Here is a 17,333-nt window from a genome sequence, read left to right on the forward strand (position 1 = left end):
GCTGCATACTGTTGTCATCCATTACATTTAGTTTAATTTTATTGCACTTTATTCTATTGAAGAACACCGCGCAGTAACATTAATAACATCATCATTATCATTGTTGTTATTGTCTCTCTCTCTCACACACACACACACACACACACACACACACACACACACACACACACACACACACACACACACACACACACACACACACACACACACACACACACACACACACACACACACACACACACACATATTTGGTAGATTGTCTGTATGTATGAACGTCTCCACTCAAACCAGCGGTGCAGACAATAAATATTTCAGATTTATAAACTCATTATAACCCCATAATGGTTCCAACTGATTCCCCCCAACACACATTTGTTGGTCTCCTGCTTCTCTTAACGAAAAATTACGAATTTTCGTACAATTTTAACAATGACCCGTGTTCAATATTAAAAATATCGAATGAAATCTCGTAATCTTCCAGATTTACGCACATGCTAATTCAGTATTTAATATTGCATATAGGTCGGGACTGATAATCTTCCATCAATGCAAACAAACAACTTTCAAAATCAAATAAATACATACAGTATAACGCATATTTGAACTAGTCTTTAACTCTACAAATAGAAAAACTGCAGCACTTTCAAAAGATTGGAACAATATTAAAACGTCATCGTGTTCGACTTCCAGAATTAAGAGAGCGAATTTAACTGTTTGATAAATACTTCGACTGTTCTTTTTGTGTCTGCAGGCTGTAAAATGAATATTTAATGTCAACCTGTGGCTTATATTTCCAGGCATATTGCAGCTTTGCATGAATATGTCAGCTCGGATCAACCTCTGATGGCAAATCGTCAAAAATTAAGAACAGACGTAAAAGTCAATGCGAAAGTTTACAGCTGCCAGGTCGTATTTCAGATGATAAAACCCACACAGGGAGAACTTTCTGCTGCTCTCAGACTGTCTGCATTGGAACTGTAAAAACTCCTCACGGGCATCCGCGTTTATGTCTGTGTTTCTCTAATGACACTCCTTTGTTTTCTGCAGGTTCAGCTGATGCTCTTGTCCTTCATTGCGCAACACTTAACACAAAATTACGCGCACACAGTGGTTGAGGTGATTTTGTGTTGGATTAAAGATCAAAATGCAATGGAAATCAGGTTACATTGCCCTGATTAGAAAAACACTTTGTTAAATTACTTTTCATACCCTGAGCACAAAAGCAGCCAGACACCTGATCTTGTGAGGTTTCCCATGCCTCAGGTAGAGCAAATCATTAAGAGAAATTAACATCACATTTGCATTTAAACATGAAAGAAAGACCTCATTCTATTAAAAAAACTTTATTATTCATATAATTGTTATTATTATTCATTTAAAATCTGCTGCTGCAAAAAAAAAATCACATTAATTTCTACAGTTTCACTTTGTCCTCACATCTCCCAGCATGCATAGAGTCACTAAATTTGGGAATAAAGTTCCAGCTCTTCATTCATTATGCAGATTTGCATAGCTGTTAAATGTGCCCTGCAGTGCCGGATTAAAAATAGGACTGTATCTTGTCATTTTCAAAAGTATTCTCTATGTTGTATTCACTACTGGGAACAAGGACTAAATCCCTTCCCTTCCTCGTCAAACTTTCCACATGACTAGTTAAATGTGCGCCCCTCTGGTTGTAACTTAAAAGTGTGGATAGGAAAAGCAGGAGTTGAGGTCACGAATACATTTGTTAATTGTATTTATTCATATTTTTCATATTTGTATTTTCCCAGAAATGTTTAATTGTCACTCATATTCAGTTGTGGCTTTCTCACAGTCTCTTCCCCTTTTATATTTGACAAAAAAAAATATACAACACTCTCCCTGCTATCTGCAACAACCAAGAGAGCTGCACAGAAGCCCGTCTGTCAGTGGATAAAGGCAGCACACATGGGCCAACCCTCCCATAAGGCCCTGGGTTCATTTCTGTGGAAGACGCAGGATCCTTCAGTGGAGCAGTGTGTGTGTGAGTGTGTGTGCAGCAGAGATCAGCCCGAGGCTACTCCGAGGTGTCCCGCCAGCTGCCTTCACCCCAACCAGACACCCAACAGCTTCCACACACACGTCAGCAATATGGGAAACAGAGCTTCTGTCCAGTGGGCTGCTGACATGTGTTAGCCTATGACGTGTGAATGCATAATGTAGCAGACGCCCCTGCTTTCAGGGTTTCAAATCAAAAAATGGTTGATTTATCATGATTATTATTATTATTTTCACCCATGTTTTTGTGTCTTTGTCCTTGCCAGATATCCTCAATGCAATGATCTTGTGATTATATGAGGAACGACGGCTGCACGGTGTGATTTGCTGATTGGTTTATGTGTCTGTGGGTGTGTGTGGGGCTGTGTATACACATATATTCCTCTCCCTAGAAATCTACGGATGAGCAGCTCCCACATAAGCTGCTGATCACTTCTGTAAATGCTTCCTGTCACCTTCAGTGGTGTAATGATCATGAAAATTGTGACCTTGATCTATGGAAAGCCATAATGTGACTGAATGGCCTCCTCCCACGTACTTTCTCTTTGGCTCCGAGCTTGGAGGTGCGCTAAAGGACGGCTCTGAGGAAGATTGTTAGGCCGTAATAAAAAGCCAGCAGTTTGGCTTGTAATGGTGCGGGCATTCCTCCTCTTCACAGCCATTTTGCTAAATCTTCAGCGATGAAGACCTCTGTGAATGTAGATGAGAGACTGGGAGACGCTTGTCCTCAGGCACAGAGGGGATTTTTATTATCCGGTGGTCCAACATGATCAAGCACATAACTGTGTTTATAGGATAGAGGAGTGAAACACTAAGGTTATGCCCTTTACTTGTCATTTGAGGGTAGAATTTAAAAATCCATCTTGCATCCTATATTATGCACATTATTGAATTTGGTTCTAAAAGAGGAGAGTTGTGACTATGGTCATAAAATATTTGTTTATATATTTATTTGTTGTTTTTTTTTTACAGTCTCCTTGTCTGTTTACATGAATTGTAATGAGTCACAGTCGTATGTCTGGCACAAGAGCAACTTTTCCCACATTTGTCTTTCAGTTTTGCTTTGCTCCAAGTGAAGACAGGACTAAAAAAAAAATTGGCATGATGCTCCTCGAATTCTCATTTAGTCTGGGAAATCTGGTTTGCGCAACATTGTTTATGATCACACCCTTGCCAGCTTTTCATATTTAAACGAGCAAAGGTTTAATTACCAAATGATGACAGTGTCATATGGTGCCATGATGGCACAGGGTGTCTAATGAATGCAGAGAAGCGAGGGATGCGCATGCGACACTGAGTGACAGTGGGATGCACAGATCAAAACAAGAAAAAAAGAAGGGGGGAGAGACAGTAAAACATCTGTAATTTGCAATTCACTAATGTTCAACGGTTGCTCATGGATTAAGAATTTTAAACTATTGTCTGCCAGATGGAAGAAAAGAGGGAGGGCGGGAAGCAGGAGGAGGAGGGTGCTTCAAAGCAGCATATTTATATCTGTATATCAACCGTAGATTTAGCAGGAAAAACCAACTGCCTCCAAAAACACTCTCGGGGCGTTGCATCTATTACCTATTTTCCAGAAGCGCAAACATTAGAGAACGATTCTGCCATTTTTTCTTCAGATGTGTATTTAAATCTGCCAGGACAGCTTGTAGACTGTGGGGAGTTTTCTTGCGTAACTTGCTCTATCTATCTCGATATAATCACGAGACAGCTTAGAGCGCCGGACCCCGGTCTACTCACACATCAGAGTTAATTTCAGCGAGATGTTGATGTTCTCTGAAATATTGCACTGAAGTAGTATCAGTTAGTGGGCCGCCAAAAGATGCACCTGTTTAACCAGGCGTGAAACCTTGCTGAATTACACTGTATTTATACTTATCTCACATCAGCAGTTTTGTCATTAAAAATTTGGTCTGGTTACCTGTCTCTCTTATGGATCTGTTTATTGATGGACTGTGCATATACAGTAGTTATACAACACATGGATGCACTATAGGCACATTTTACTCAAGAGATAATCTCAGCAATGTTCAAATTTCAGTCCTCACTGTTTATGATGTTTTTTTTCCAGCATGTCCTTACAGTAAAAGTCACACAGCTTATACATTATTAGAGATGGAAATATAATTAGTTCTTTCACATTTATTCTTAATTAAAAAATAAAAAAATCTTGTAAGGATGAATCTGTACTGATAATATGTGTATTTTACATTTTGCTTTATCTTATATTATCTCAATATTTGTATATTACTAGATAGTGATTTTATTTGTACATCTTTATATGTTTTGAGTTTAATTTACATCATCCGCAATCATAGGCTATATTGTTATTTGATTTAGTGAAGTGGAAACTATAGTGTTTGAGGCTTAAATGAAGACATTAAAAGCGTTATTTTCTTAACAGATTTCAGCTGGAGGTATTTTGGTTCTTGATTCAGCCTCCAAGCAGGCAGGCGTTGGTTTCCACTGCATTATATCAGACATGACAGAGTTCACAGTGATTGATTACATGATTTAAGCAACTTTTGATGGTCTGGCAATTGATATTCATGCCATATGGAAATAGATGAAAACCAATGGCTGCCTTCAGTGACAGCTACCAAACACACGAGGATGGATCGATGACGGAAACAAACCTTTGTTGCAAAAATATCATACACACACACACACACAAATATATATAATATATATATTATATATATATATATATATATATATATATATATATATATATATATATATATATATACATACATATACATAAACACGTTCCTGGAGCACACTTCAATTAAAATTAATTCACATCAAGTTTTGCGTTCATATTGAAAAAACAAAAACAATTCTTTGGCTTTATGAAATTAAAATGTTTGCTGAAAACAGCATATTAGCACAAACACATCATTGTACATGTCAAGCATGGTGGTGGAGCGGTGATGATTTGGGTTCATTTTACAACAACAGGACCTGCTCACCTTGCACTCATCAAGTCAAGCGTGAACTAGTCTGTATACTAAAGTACTGTATAGAGTCAGATGTCTGACAGCTAAAGCCTGGCTATAATTACACAAAGCAACAGGACAATGACTCCAAGCACATCTATAAATCTACAACAGAGTGGCCTAAGACAGAGAAGAATCAGTGTTGCAATGCTCTGGTCAAACTCCAGACATCCACCTGGAAGAAAAGATGTGACTGAAAAGAGCTTTATATCAATATATTCTTGCCAATTTTGATGAACTGAAGGTTGTGTATACGTATGGGCCATAATTCCTCCAAAATGACACAAGAGACATCATACGGAAAGACAATTACTACAAGTTATTTCTGCTAATGGTGGTATATACTGCTAAATCATGGGATACAATGAAATATGTATTTTTGTTCATCTAAAGTTTTATCTATCTAATTTATGTAGCTAATTTAAAGACCTGTATGGGCCAGATTATGTTTTTTTTTTTTTTTTTAAATCTTTTCATCATGTCCTAATATGGAAAATCTCTAAGGTAAAAGAAAGTGTACTTTTTTAACATGACTCTTAAATCAACGATGATTTAGAGTCAGTGAGACACTTAACATCCCAGAAAACAAATCAAATCTTCTGGATGTTGTTTTCTTTTCCTTTTTCCTTTTCAAAGTTTATTTGTCATACTGTGAAGTAATGAGTTCAGGCTGTGATACTGAAAGACCCTTCCAATGTATATTCATTTCATCACACAGAGGGACTCTCTCTTGTCATTTTTCATGTTGTTTTGGGGGAAAAAAAGAGAAAAAAAGCTGAGTCCATGTTTCCAGTGCGCGCTGCATTTACACTGAGGTAGACACATGTTGTAGCAGTTGTTGCCATCAATATATCCAGGCCCTCTGACTGTACAGGTCTCCCATGGCTCTCTCCCCACGACTGTGAAAAACATCTGTCACAGCGGCTGCCATTTTCCTCTGTGGTCAGAGCGTCAGGTGAAGGTGCTGCCTGCTAGGCTCATGACATGGTACACATGGGTACCTCCAGCAACAGTGCTCATTAACAGGCAAATGGAGCAGGAGCCCTGGCAAATTGAGCAGCGTTTCGCCAGCGTTGGCCCTGCCAGATCGCTCAAATAGCCAAAGTGACATCACCAAGTGCCAGCCTCCTTTGCCCCCATCCCCCCTCCAAAAAATTAACATCCCTAATCATGTGCCAGACTAAACATTATTCTTCATGATTCAGATCAGCCATGCTTGCCCTGCACTCACTAGTATCTCTCCTCTCTCTGGGCCAAAGGCAGCCAGCCTTGGACTGATTGCTCAGCCTTTTGTGCCCTTCGTTTGTGAGAATGGCAAATCAATTCAAAAATCATCACCCATGAGCAGCTCTCATGCAGAGCTGTGTGTGTGAAGGGTGCAGATATGAAATGGAAATCTGGAAAAACAAAAAGCGGTGCCCTGTTTATGAAACAAGTCCAAGTTAGAAATGAATTGATAAATAGCAGTGATTAAAAATACAATGTACATGTACAGAAAGATTTTACAATGTATTTCAGTTTTTATGTTGGTTGCAGATGTAGCAGGATTTAATGTCTGGTGCCTTTGAACACGAGCCTGAAAGTTGTGCAGTTGTTTAAACCTAGCCAAGTGGCATCGTTGCCTCAAGCAAGCAGGCAGTGTAAGCAAAGCAGAGCACGAAGCCACATAAAATCTAAAGGTGACAAACTCTGCAGTCCATGAAAACACTGCATATTTGATTAATGAATTAATTTATTCTTTCAACATAAATTACGTCAAGCCCTAGAACATAAATCACTATTTCAAATTTCAATTCGATTCTTAATGAACTTCCAAGAAACTATATTGACAAGTTATGGGTTATTTATGTTTTTAGATGCTTTTTCATATCACAATTATGAAATAATAAAATAATATAATAATGATAATAATAATACATCAAAAATACAATTATTAAAGAAAATAAAGAATAGTTTTTTGGGTTAATGCAGCCTACATCATGGGCGTGGCGTGGCTAGTGTAGCTAACTCTTTATTTCATTTATTCCCACAAACCTGTTGGTTAAATTGTTAATTTTCAAAATACATATACAGTATATGTCTCCAAGACAGAGATATAAATTATTCTTAAAGGTTCACAAACCGTCATGACCCACTCTGAAGAGGAGTCCATCAACCCTCACAACTCCACTATGACATTCTCAGCAGCCCCCCATCCTGAGATCAACCCTTGAAAAGCAACAACAGCATGAAAGATCAGCCTGAATAGAGGGGAATCTTGGCATATTTAATTAATTACCACATATTAGACCGTTTGTTTACAGAAATTAAGTGCTACAAGAGGTCTGATGTTAATTAATTTAAACTGTACTTCCCCCCTCTCTGCCTGCATTGTGCTGATGACTGCTGGTTGAGGTACTTTCATGGCAGGTAAACCTGTGTCTCGCTGGATTTTCATCAATGGCTCAGAGGTGTGTATGGAACAATAGCATGCCATACAGATTAGGGAGAGTGTTGACATGATTGCTGATTAATAACGTTAATTAGAAATCATAGCAAGGCAACAAAGAAGAGCCGATCCAATAATGACAAGCAAAAGAAAACACACAACTCACCAACTGGACTTTGGACTTTCTTAGCCTATTTTTCCAAGTCCAGTTGGAAGTAGACAAACGTCAAAAATGTTTCATTTGGGAAAACACTATCGGCCAAAAAGGCAGCACTTATTTGTCCCCTGCAGTATTTTTAGATTTTGCAGAGTAGTGAAAGGAGTAAAGTGCTTATCCATGTGTTCTGTTGACTTTTTCTTTTTTTTTTTTTGTTGCCACTTCGTCAGTGTGTCTGGGAGTGAAGTGCAGTACTGCACACACAATATAACCGGAGTCTCGGGAGGTCCCTCTCTGGACAATGATGTATTTAAGCCCCTACAGAGGTCAGATGGACTCTGTCCAGAACATCACCTGCAATCAATAGTGTTGGTAAACCAGGCACAGCTGAGCAGACATGGAGGGTCCTCTTCTAAACACACTGTGAGGGAGCCGCATGGGCCATTGCACTGCTAAAACTGGGAGAGGAATGGCTCAGTGCGCAGGGAGTTGGGAAGTTCTCATTTATGTTCACATACATATTTATTCATTTCTCATTTATGTTCACATCCACATTCAAACTGTGTCACATTTGCCTGAAATTGCTGAAACTTTCACTTTGACCAAAAATAAACAACATAATGGGTTTAATTAAGATACATTTCCCTATGTGGTCTAAAATGATCTAACCTCTCAATAAATATAATCAAATAAGATAATAAAATTAAACACAAAATTTAAAATTTGTTGTGCACACAAACACCACTTCCACATCATAATACTTACACAACGATGCTTCGGGATTAATAATCCAGTATTATATAGTTACATGTAATATCATATCTGTAAAACAGACTGAACAACTTCTACATTAGTGCTTTCACCACATTTTTTCTGTCAGTATTTGTGTGATTTGGGTTTGTATGTGTATATTTATGTATGTGTATGCATATGTATGTGTATATATATGTATATATATTAAATATAGTAATAATGCACATATATATACCTTTGGTTTCTACCTTCATGGTATCAATCATTAATATGTGTGCAGACAAGGTAAAAAAAAAAAAGTATTTGTGTGATTTGACTTTGTTTAAATGTTTTTAATGCAAGATGTCTACTTGTATTGTATTGCTTTTACATGGGTTTATCTGTACTTTTGATAAAGTAAAGGATCTGGATACATCCATGTAAAAACTTGGGTTGCTTTCAGTACATGTATTCATCAGCAGGCCTTTTGGTTCATGTGTCCATTTGATTTTTTTTTCTTTTTGTGGTTCAGGAACAACTGCATCTCCATAAATAAGAAATGGATGCGTTAAAGGATAAATATTGATGGGCCAACAACCAGATGAATCGGAAAGAAAGACGTGACAAAAAGTTAAATGTCTGTAGTTGATCTAAAATGATCCACTATAGTGCAATTATTATTGTGTGCTTTATTAAGTATTTTTATCCCATTCCTCCAGGTCCACATTAGAAATGAAGCCCGAATATTAATATTTCACATGTTTATTGCTCTTAGCTGTTTTCCACTTCACTAAATTTAATTTTACTCCCTGTTCAGTGATTTTTTTTTTATAGTTCCCATATCTTATATGTCCTATGTTAGGGTTCAGTTGAATTACAAATGTGACTGCCAACTGTCTAAACCTTTTATTGTGACAAAAGCCTTTCAGAAGTGGTGGTGGGTTCAGTCATGTGTCTGTGAACTTGAGCTCTGAAAACAATGAATTCAGAGCCACCGAGTGTCAACTGTAAGTGGGTTTTGAAGAATTGGCATAGTCATTTAGGCAGCACCTCATATCCTTCACAAACAAATGAAGCCCCCATTGCTTCAAAGTGAGATTGATCTCCTTCTGAGACCCGGCACAGAACACTGGGATTCTGAATACTGAGAAAGGTGCCTCTCTCCATGGAAACCCAGATCCCACCACGCATCCCCCCATCCCATCCTCCACTGGAGTGATGTAGAAAAACCAGGACCCGGTGGAGTTTTTCAACTTCATCAATATTCACTCATTCATCGTGAATCCTGGCACGAAATTCTTGACTGTATTACTGGCTGGATGCTCTCCTTTGTCACAGTGAGGAGTGTCTGGGATGGAATCTTAAATTAGAATGGAACAATTCCCAATTTTCATGGACTTTAGTCACACATATATATATATATATATATATATAAATGTATATATATAAATGTGTGTATGTGTGCACATATTTTACAGTAACCAAAAAGTCCAGAGTAATATAATATAAATCAGCTGTTAATAAAGAGCCAACTTAATAGCCAACTTGAACCGTGGAGCTGCTAAGATAATACAGGCTTAGACGTGAGGAAAAAAAAAAACAGGTGCTCAATTGTCTTATTAAGTCACATTTGTTGAGAATATTTCAGGAAATACATTTCTGCCACACTCCTGCATTGGTCTAGGACTTGATGGGAAAATTGGAGCACAAGTTGCCTGATTTTTAATGTGTATAAACTTAAATATATAATAAAATGCATATATATATATATATATATATATATATATATATATATATATATATATATATATATATATATATATATATATATATATATATATATATATATATATAAATGTGTGTATGTGTGCACATATTTTACAGTAACCAAAAAGTCCAGAGTAATATAATATAAATCAGCTGTTAATAAAGAGGTTTAAAAGTCAGTGAACCCAGTAAGTGAACAGATTATGGCTGGTCACTGGCGCTTTCACTGACCCATGTGAGCATGGGTCACAACATCTGCAAAAGCCTGTGACAGAGAAGCAGCGAAACTCTTTTCATGATTTGCTGTCAATACATGCTGAAATTTGGTTATTGCATTCTTAGCATGACAAACGTCCTACAGTGGAATTAGATTAGGGAGGCCACGCTCTAACTATGTTGTTTGGAAATGTCAACATAAAAAAGAGAAAGAGAGAAAAAAAAAATCTGTTACTGGTTTAGTTGCTATCATGTGAATTTGGATACATATAAGTAAATCTGAAGAAAAATACTAACTAAAAGTAAGGCTGTTACATCTGTAAAATCTTGGCATTTTTTCATTGTTCTAATTTAAACCTTTGTATCCGGATAAAATGTTCTTTTAATTAGCTTGAAACCTGAATTAATTACAATCCACTACAAAAAGGGTATTTTGCCATAAAAATGTTAATTACCACGGGGTTCTGACCTCCCTTTTGGCGTTGTGTATCCCCAGCTGAGGACAGGGCGTTTGTCCACTGTTGCCACTTAATGATGGTAATATTAAACACTCACAGAATGTTGTCATGCTTTTGTCTTCATTCATATCAAAATGAAGTTCTTGGAGGCCCACATTTATCAATCACGGCAGGGCTCCAGCTGTTCGCAAGTCTTTGGCCTGGCTTCAACAGCCGGGCTTACAAATTGTCTCTGAATAGCGTCGAGCAAGGCCCCTTCAACCCCCCTTTTGTCACTGTCTCCTGACAAATGCTCCTCGGCTGCCTCTCCCAGACACATGCCTCCTCCGTACCTTCTGCTCGCTGCTATCAGATGGCCTGCTTTGCATTATCGCATGGCTCACTATGAGCTGTTTTATCTGCAGGGCTGCTGCGAGCCCAGTATTTCGACAGGGTTGTATCAAAGTCACAGCTATGGTCTATGCCCAAACAGTTCTATTTTTTCCCTGGGGATTTGCATTGCTACGCAAAGTCTTTCCACTGTTTTATTAGTCAAGATTTTGTCTTATACTGTATAGACATCATCACAGACAGTATAGCCTTCACCATGAAATATCTCTTGTAGTTTGAGCAAATGTACCTGTGCAGCTTTCATAAAGGGCTTTCACATAAAAGCGTATAGAAGCCTCAGCCCCCAGCTGACAAATAGGCAACGCGGCTCAACCTAGATACTGAGGCTTCTGTCAGATGTAAAAAACCCCTACTGATGAAGATCAACTGAAACTGACAAGCCACAAGTGCCTCCAACTGCTTTTCACCAGCGCTCTGAAGCTGACAACAGTTTCAGCCTTGATTGATTCAATGTTGAGCGGCAGGCAGAGCCACGAACGCTGTCGTCCCATTGCAGCTGAAGCCGGACACCTCAGTCACTTCCACTGCAGAAAGCTTGACTGTAGAAGACTTAAGACAGAAAATACCATTGCTATACTTTTATTTTCCACATTTACCACAAAATAATAGTGTCAGAAAAAAAGGCTCGTAAATGTAGAGATAGTAGTAGTGTTTTATTTGACGGTTTTTACATGACGTAATGGCAAATCCCAAGTTAATATTTTTGATTTCAAAACCTTAACCAAGTTCCTTAATTTTCTCTAAAGGTAATTTATCACTTTTATATGAGTAGTTTATTCAGTTTTTAATGCCTAATCCTAAACAAGAATTTGTAACATGTAACCCTAATTGTTAAAAACCAAATCATTGTGGACAGAAAAGAAAAAAAGTGACAGAACGTTACACAGTATAAGATTGATTTTTACCTCAGGCCTTTATTGTGAAAGTCTCCTCTTCAACACCCCAATAAGTTATTTTTTTTGTATTAAACCAAAATTGCAATTATAAATTCAGGGATAGTTTCATGTAAATGACAAATTAGCCATTTCCAGCTTTTAAAAGTCAACGCCGGCAACAGTTTTGAAACCTTGGAATTGTATTAATTTTGCTATTTTGTATCCTTTATTGTGAAACTACTAGGTTTTTAGGAAACTAACAGATGCACTCCACCCTCCTCCCAGAAGTATGATTTTTTTTTCCTGACACTGCAACAGCAAAGGCTTTTTTCATTGAAAACTGCAAAAAAGAGATTTTTCAGCTACATTCACGTGATTGAATGCAGTTTTTAAAATTATTTTTATTCGTATTGATTGCTGAAAACTGGTACTCTTTCTTAAGTACTAAAGAAACGACCAAAGCCGATTTGTCCATTTTTTTTTCATCATTTCTGGACTTCTAGATGCTGGCCTTGAGATCCGTGCTCAACAAACTGCTTAGTCTTCATTGTTGTCATGCTTGTTGACCAATTCACAGAATGTGTGACCTTACAAAAAAAAAAGAGAGAAAAAAATGGAACTGTCATCTGAGAGTGAATGAAATGTACAGGTTGTCTTCTGTATTCATTTTAGAGCTAAGAATTAAGACGGATGGATAGATGAATTAGCCATCCTCCAAGGTCAAGTGTTGATTACCTTATTACTCTATTATTTCACCCTGCTGGAACTACCACGGATACCATTTCATGATATTTTGTACATCTACACCAGAAGAGAGGGTGAGAGAGATAAAAATTGATTGTTTGGTGGTCAGATCAGTCATAGTCATGTTTGGCGGATGGATTAATGGGTTTGATGGCTGCTGCAGGTTGAAGTAGAGAGACTGGCTACATGGAGACAAAGAAAGATTGGTCTGAACCCCACAGCGCTGAATGGGTGTGCGACTTGCATGTAAGGTTGCTTGGTTTTGTTTTAGGTGGAGAAATCATGAAAAATGCATATTGCACAGTCTGGTGGAGCTTTTCTTTCTTTTTTTTTTGTCACTGGGCAGGCTTTGGCTGCCATCATGTTAGAGTTAGATGTTAGAGTGGATTTTAACATTTTAATTATTACTTTTAGGGCTCGTATGGGGCTAGCTCCTGATTACATAGCTGACCTCCTGACCCCATACGAGCCTGAACGCACCCTGAGATCCTCCGGTGGGTCATTCCTGGCCATTCCTTGGTCTAACTTAAAGACCAAGGGTGACCGGGCCTTTTCCGTTTTAGCCCCTCGCTGATGGAATGACCTGCCGGAGGAGATCAGGGGAGCTAACACATTGTCTTCTTTTAAGTCACTTTTAAAAACTCACTATTTTAGACTTGAGTTTAACTGACTGTATTATTTGTCTGTTTTATTATCTCTCATCCGTCTTATCTTAATATTGTACTAATTGTTTGTTTCTTGTTTTTAATTGCATGTAAAGCACTTTGTGACTTGTTTTTGAAAAGCGCTTTATAAATAAAAGGTATTATTATTATTATTATGTTCTCAGTTTCTCAGTACAGTATGGGTCAACTGTTATTCTCACTCCCACACTTAATGCGTCAACTTTAATACATCACTGTAGTTTGACACTTAAAACTTATACATTCCAAACATGATGATGGAAATATACATGAGGCTGGATAAACTTCAAACCAATATTGAAATGACCAAAATGAAACTTCTAAAGTGTCATTCAGCTTCGGAAACCACTTGTTTAAAATAAATAAATTGTGGATTGTTTAATTTATTATATCATTCACTATTTATTAGATGGCTAAGATGTACTCATGAACCTTTATACCAAGATATTTTTCTAAAATCAGCAGCAAAAGGAAATTCACTTAATTTGGTTAAGTAATTTTGATTTGTTTTGTTTTCTTTTGATACTAAATTTGAATCAACAGAAACCATTTTCTTTATCTTTACAGTTCCCCTGTTAAATACTGTCATTTTACTTTTCTAGAAACAACAACTTATTAACATTTATCAGCTTTTACAACATGTTCGCCCACATATTTATTCACTAAAACAGCTTGGTTAAGTCTAGGCCTCAAAATGAATGGAGTACATTTAGGAAACTACTCAAGACAAAACTTAAATATGTTAGGTAACTGACACTACGCAATATAAAATAAATTAGTTCGACTTTTTTTTCTTTTTTTGGAAAGTGCTCTGTCTTTGAGCTAAATCTGATTGTTGATTTTTATATTGTGAACACTCCTACAGTCTTTCAAGGTCAAATATATGCTGAACTTCAGCACCATAAATACAGTTTTTACTTACAGGTGTATCACACTATGCTTAAAAATCTGCACTTCTTCATTTATCATTTCTTTTTGTGTATTTTCTCTACTAAAGGCAGACATTCATAGTGTAATCCTACTGACTTCCTATATGTCTTCTGAAATTAATCAATTCCAACTTGTAACTCCAAATATTTGTTGCAAGCACTTGAATGGGGTCAACGCCTCAATACTGTATCAGGGGAATAAGAACTCCCTTAATGATTTATTATGGGCCCAGCTGCACATTTTATTATGAAATGAGTTTATTAGTTTGAAAACCAGCAGTAATGTGCTTTTGCTTTAGGGGAGCAGGCATGGGTGACGAGAACTTGCATTAACCACTTGATGTTGAGGTTTCCTTAATTTGGTTTAGTATAGTAGCATCATGTACAGGGCAAAGCAATTCAGCTTTGGTACAAGAGTCTGTGAGACGTAATGGAAGATGATTACAAGTCTTACAGTACATGTTTTCTTGTCAAGATTTGAAAATGTTTTGATGTTTTTATTTTGTTATATACATTTTCGTGGACAAATTGCTCAATATCTTTATCTACAGGCAGCTAAAATTTCCCAGGTCTATCATGAGATGTGAAAGTTTTTCAATAGAAAAGTGCAGCATGTGGCCCCTCACTTCTTGTTTTCATAGTCACAGGAGAATAATAACTAAACAAGAACGTTGTTACTCTGTAATGGGAGTGAGACAAAATGGTTTCTCCCACCATTATCAACTCCATTTCTTCCTTCCATTCGTTTTGATGATCAATTAGATCTTAATGGATAGCCTGCTGTGCTGTGAGATGATGACCAACATGTTTTGTGTTGAACTAAGTAAATGACAGAACCACACAAAGCAACACAGAACTGAACCTCCCATTTAAATCGGTGTCTGCGTGTTTCAGTCATTGATTACATCATTTTGAAAGCATTGTCATTGGTCCTGCCCTGGTATTTTCAAATAATTTATTTCCATTGCTTGTGTTTAAAATGAACATTAAGTTCTGGAGCGATAATGAAAGTTTGAATTCCAGTAAATCCTTCATGGCTTTAGGGATGCTATCTGCTGAGCTGTTGCTTCATAGATTAACTCATATTATTAATTACTTAATGATGTTTGGCCCCCTGTCTTCAATTTTGTGGTTTCATTTCCAAGAAGGAGTAACTAACGCTTTAGAAGATAGAAAGTAAAACCTTGCAAGCCCCTAGGTGAGTGTTTTTCCAAGGTAACAGTTGGCTTTCTTCGCTAAAGGATTTCATACTATGGTGAAATTTGATAAAAAAAGAAGGTTTTCTTTGGCAAGTTGAATTTAGATGTTCAGGACAACTACTTCCTAATATTTGGACATTTCTTTGCATTCACCTTCAAATTACATTCAGATCAAATTTTATTCCCCAAATCTATTTTCAGTTTGTGCCTAAAATGATTTGAATGTTAGTATTTCATTACGCCAAGTACAATATTACAAAGAAAAGTCTTTTTTAACACGCACAAAAAAAGAAACGGAAAAAAAAGGTAGGCTTACCTTTTCAGTCCAAATTGGACACGTAAGTAAATGTTAACATCTGTCTTCATAATAGAGTGCAATAATATACATGGTGTTTCATTCTCATACTCCTTTCAGCACAAATGGCAACTCCCCTATTTCAAATGACAGCACCATTAGTAGGATAAATATTCCAAGTGAAAGCAGTTAAAATCACCAATATTCACCTGGTAACCCAACACACATAAACAGTCCTGCTCCTCTCACACTGCAATGTCCTGCAACACAAAAGCCTGATCAACATCCAAGGCTGCCGCTTGTCAGCTGAGGAATATATAAAGATAAATGATATTATGTTAAATTCCACTTAATGACAAATTTTTAATTTTCTGAACATGGTCATTTTCTGGCTAGTGAATCAAGTGTAAGAAGCTAATTACGTGAGGATCTGAGCAAAAATAACTCCTCATTTTCAGGGATAATGGAAGAGAAATGTTGCAGATTAATGGCACTATTTATCTTTTTTAAATTTCGATCTTTCTCTGGTGATGGCTGTGCTCCCCAAGGAAAATATTCATAAAACGAAATTGAAGTCGTAACTTAATAGGTTATTAAAATTTTTGAGTGCATATCACTTCTCTTTGCGTAGCGCTGTAAATTTAAATTGAAGTTAGGTGGCATTCAGAGTCACTACTGGAGTATTTTTTTTTCTTCTTCTTCTTTTTTATGATGGCACAATGGAGGAGGGACATGCATCTTTGTCAAGAGGTATTTGCTATTCTAATTTTATGGCAGGCCAGATTATCAAAAAGGAATGTCACAGTGTTGGCTGCTGACAACGCCTCAGCCTTCAGCCATGTGTTTCCATTAGGAGCCCTGGGCTATCCGGGGGTTTGTTCCTTATATTATTTTCCATTTCAGTCTTTTATCTTGATTTAAAGTGAAGCTTTCTGAATATTCTCCCCCCGCCATTCCATTCTCCTTTTAGGAAGTGAGAAAGGCTATACCATGTGAGATTTCACAGGAGGGACTTGTGCTCTCGGGGGAGGTGATGGAGATCGGTTCAAGGTGGAATCACTATCTTTAGCCGTACCGTGTGTTTAGAAAGGCAGAAAGGAGGGACGGAGTTGCCTACCTGGAAGGAACAGAGACGTGCAGCAGAGTACGTCTTTCAAGGTCATAGGGCAGACCCTCTCCTCTCAGCCGTATTTATGATACATGCTTTACTGACTGCACTGTATTTATCACAAGGGTGACCACACTCCTATAAATTTCTCTTGATCTTGGTCAACAGCAATGAAACTATTTTATTTAGGCTTGCAAAGGCAAAGTTCAGTCTTTTATTTTGTCATTACAGGGGTGGAGAAGGGATTTTAGAAGTGTGGGGGGTAGAGGGTTGTGACCTGAGTACAATACAATACAATAAGCATCATCTCCTGTTCCACGCCAAGTCCTGC

The sequence above is a fragment of the Cololabis saira genome, chromosome 19 (assembly GCF_033807715.1).
Source record: "Cololabis saira isolate AMF1-May2022 chromosome 19, fColSai1.1, whole genome shotgun sequence".
In the NCBI taxonomy this organism is placed as follows: Eukaryota; Metazoa; Chordata; class Actinopteri; order Beloniformes; family Belonidae; genus Cololabis; species Cololabis saira.